We start from the raw sequence: 4495 nt of genomic DNA, 5'->3' as shown, positions 1-4495 counted from the left end.
ATATGGAAATCAAATGTTTAAAATTCTGGAGAACCAATAATGTACATTTGTAACTAAATAAATCCAGTGGCAAGAGAACATCGTATGGCGAATTAATTCCAGTCTTTCCTGTTGGTGCAAAGCAGGTGGGAGAAGTATTACATATTTGGTATTGATCACCGGTGCTCACTCTGATGAAAGTAATTTGAATGGGCAGTCTAAATGGTATCAAAATTGTCTGTTACTTGGTAATGCTGTGGCAGATGAGGGTATTACTGTCTGTAGTTCACATAGTTTATACACTTTTCTGAAGTAGTTTTAGCACAGTGGGAATGAATGTCTTGCTACAAGTGGAACAGTTCAAATGAATGGCTTCATGGGACTTCTGATTACTTTCTTTTGTGCTGTCATCAATTAATACAGGAACAGTTTTGCTATTGTCAGAAGACACTTTCAGTGTTTTTTGAAGAGGATGACTTCAAAAAGCTGATTGAAATGCATACTTTTGTAAAGAAGGTTCTCTTCATGATGGTGTCCACATTTTTTTCTTCTTGCTCTTTAACAAGGAATTAAACCTCTTTAATGTTGCACTGCATGAAATATTACCTTTGTGACCTGAATGCATGGTATCCCCTTAGAAATACATTCCTTTGCACCCTTGTGCAAGTGATGTGTTGATACTTTTCACTTTAGTACCAAGAAGACCACAGCAGACAATATTTCTGATATCAAATAGTTTTGTAAGGCTCATTTCATCTATTGTCAACAGGGAGGAAATGTCTTATGTTTTGATACCTCGTAGTCCCTACTGCCTCTCCTTAATATTGCATTTGAGTGCTGCATGATCTTCATTATCAAATGCCCCAGTCAAGTACCATGGTCCCTCACAGAGAACTGAAGTAGAAGCTCAGAACAACCAGAAGCTGTGTCTTTATGAACAGGATAAAGCCCGATTGTTCTGGTGAATTCCTAGGGTGCTTCCTGGCCTGCATCTGGCTTGGAGACCAATCTATCTCTTCTCCCAGGTAACTAGCACTAGGATAAAACTTAATGCCTCAAGTTACTCCAGAAGAAGTTCAGGTTAGAGATTTGGAAAAAGTTCTTTTCAGAAAGAATGGTGAGGCATTGGAACAAACTACCCAGGTGTCCAACAAATGTGTGGATGTGGCACTGAGGGACATGGTTTGGTGGGGATGGATTTACAGTTGGACTGATTTTAGAGGTCATTCTCTAATTCAAAATCAACTAGTTCTCTTCAGTTTCCCGGAAAGAGCCTGAGAGCTTTGTGGTGCCAGGATCAGCATTACAAATGGGCTGGGTGTAGGCAAGCTCTTCTGAAGACAAAGAGTACTGAGAACATAATCAGAAGCAGATCAATTGGATTCAGAGCCATGGCACGTGTAATTCCCTAGTAAAGATAAAGTGTACTGTCTACTTTCTCAGATCCCCTCCTCACAGAAGGTTTGAGTTGCTACTGATGGAAAGAAGTGCTTGGGTAAGTGAAAAGTACTTTAAAGACCCAATTACTGTCATAAACTAGGAGATCACTATTGACACTTGCAACAGTGACAAGTGCCGCAACGATGTCCATACAATATGAAAAAAATGAAATTATATTTCCAATATAAAGTCACATAGGTTACCAAAACTTATTGTTCAACTTCTTTCCCTAAGGAAAAGTGAATAAATATCTTGCACTGACTGAGTTACCTAAAGGCACTGCAGGTTTTGGCAGTACAGAAGAATGACAGATAATTTTTGATAACATCTCTATTCATGCATGTGATCCTAGCAAAGAAGAATGGACATAAAACCTTTAAAGTCAAAAGGAAACCCAAGGGGGTTAGGTTGCTGTGATTTAGTATGTTTCCTCAAAAACAAAGAGATTTCCTGAAGTTTCAGTGAAGTATCATTTAGACTGCTAAGCTTTCTGGTGGCAATTTGTGGTAAAGGCTCAGCTCATGTTCATAAAAGTGATTAAGTGGAATGGAAGACATCAGTGGTATAGTATAAACCCCCTTGTGAATAAGATCCAATAAAGCATTTTAGTCCTACTGTGCTGATTTAGTTAGGAAGTTCAGCATTATTCACAGGGTTTAGTCTTCATAAACTTCCTGTACTCAGTACAAAGGTTCATTAAAGATGAATAGCATTAACACTGTTTTGCAGCTGATCTACATAAATAAAATGCAAACAAAGTAGAAATAACCAGAACTTATTTTCTTGGCTGTTTTCTGATACTTTTTAATTTCAGAGGTAATTGAGCTGAACATGGAAACTACTAAGCCATTAATTATGTGAAATCTTTCAAAATGTTTATTTGGACAACGTAAACTACATGCTCTTTTCTAAAGTTCTAAAATCCTTTCTTAGTTATTTTGCACTTGCATGAAGCTACTTTCAATACTAATAAACATAGTAAATCTTAAAATTATTTACAACAGACGAGTTGAGAAGAGTGCTATCACAGTGGGGCATGATCATCCTTTCATTTTTGCAGGAGTAACTAATGAAGATATTAGTTAAGTGGACCTAAATTAACCTACATTTTGGTGATAAATTACATATTCTTAAGATTCATCCTACTGTTCAGTTATAGCAGGAACAGTACTGGGTGAAAATATACCAATTCAATAAAGTGAGTTCTCCAACACCCAGATAGGGATTCACTAATAAAATGCTATATACAAGCTCTTCCTCCCACTGCAAAGCCTCAAACTCTCATCAAACTTCCACTCTACTCATGGTGCAGTTCTATGGCTGCTCCCCATGCTCTTTCCCTTGCTTTGCTGTGAGCAAGCAGAGTATAATGAATGCTCCTTAAGTACACTTTTCAGTAGCTGTGGGCTAGGGTCCACCTGGCACAGAGGCGATACCTTGCCTCTTAGTAGCTCACAATAGATTTTCTTCTGCGAGTCTGCACAGTCAGCTTTAAATCTGCATATGTTTTTGGCTTTCTACCACTCTGCAGCAGCCAAAACTCCCATCGTTTAATTATTTGCCACATGGAAAAAAAAAAGAATTAAAAATGAAACTCACTTGTTTTAAATAAACAATTGCTTTTGTACCATAAAATTTTCTGTTCAGTTCTCAATGTCACTTTTGTCCCTTAAGGCTTCTGATGTATTTTTTTCTCTCCTCTCCTTCCCAGGCTGAAAGGTTGCAGGCAATTTAATTCCTCTCAGAGCTACTGACCCAACCCTTGACTGCCCATGCATCCCTCATGTGAAGTTCTTCTAGGCCACAGATTTCTCAGGGACAAGGCTTAGAATTACATGAAGCCTCCAAAATGCAGTGGTATAGTGGATTGAATTTATGCCTCTGAGCATGGAGAGTGCACATCTTTGTGTTGGTAAAGATCAATTATCATATGCAGATTTACCTGAGAGCATGCCTGAGAACCCTTTATTTTCTCTTAATACTCATTACTCTGCTGTTGCATTTCCTATGGAATTTACGTTCTCGCAAGTAGTATGTCAAATGATATGGATACTTCCTCAGTATGGACAACAAATCAAAGCAACAGCTGTCTTGATCTGGCCCCCGTAGAGTTCAGTTTATATAGGCACTTCCTAAAAGCAAGACTAATTGCTCCCGCTGCAGACTCTGGTCAAAGAAGCTTTCCATTAAAATAACACGACCTCAGCAAAGATGTCACTTCATCTCATTTTTTACCTCTCAACAAGATGGAAATATTTTTTTTTTCTTGTGCTCTCAAAAGCAAAGCCAACCAGGAGATTGTGAAGGACAACTATGGGAACAGAGACTGCGATCTACTTAAAAGTCCCATTTTCTTGATCTAAAGAAGTCTACTGCACCCTGAAAAGTAATCAGTGCAATGAAGCTGAATGTAAGGGTGTTCCAGCTCCCACCATCACAGATAATGCTCTTGCAGTATTCATTTGCCTCCAAGTTTTTCTGGAAACCTTGCAGAAATGTGATCATTAACTATTTTTTATCCATATTGCATCAACTGACATTGTTAGCCTGTACTATGTGTCTAAACATATGTCCATGAAATCTCTCAGAGGAGTTATAACATCTCACAAATTCAGCACTTTCTGAAGAAGCTTTTTATTTTTCCTTTTTCTCCTGGGCATCATTTCTGCAGTGGGTGATCAAGAAGCATGAAATGCTGAAAATAAAAGGCAGAAAGAAATACGCCATTGCAGCTGACATTATTATATGAATTTTCTGAGAAACAGCTCTCATGCAAGTGTGCAGTGTTTAATTGTATTTACTGATATTTTGTGGTACATATTTTGTAATTCTAAGGCTTTAATAATATAAATACAGCATTCTGTTATTGAGGAATAAAGAGGTGAAATACTGTACAAATCACTTTTTTCTTTTCTGGGATTTACAGAGCGAGCTTATAAGAAGCTTTACTGCAGATGCTGAACAGCTTCCTTCAGCATTTTTCAGACTAATATGCTATTCTGCTCTACTAATTTGATGTTATTTCAGAAGAACAGTGTACTCCCAGCTAATTAATACAAGCAAATATGACTAGAAT

The 4495-nt window shown here is 37.7% G+C and overlaps 1 long non-coding RNA gene across 1 annotated transcript; it reads left to right on the top strand.

Moving 5' to 3' along the window:
* Window positions 1–944: 944 nt before the first annotated feature.
* On the top strand, window positions 945–4057 carry LOC149920080 (uncharacterized). Its single transcript, XR_016464872.1, has 3 exons — window positions 945–1004; window positions 1423–1474; window positions 3131–4057. It is a non-coding gene; the product is annotated as an uncharacterized LOC149920080 (long non-coding RNA).
* Window positions 4058–4495: the final 438 nt, after the last annotated feature.

The sequence above is a fragment of the Phasianus colchicus genome, chromosome 1 (assembly GCF_987193195.1).
Source record: "Phasianus colchicus chromosome 1, bPhaCol1.hap1.1, whole genome shotgun sequence".
Classification (NCBI taxonomy): domain Eukaryota; kingdom Metazoa; phylum Chordata; class Aves; order Galliformes; family Phasianidae; genus Phasianus; species Phasianus colchicus.
This window is presented reverse-complemented; position numbering and strand designations above follow the sequence as displayed.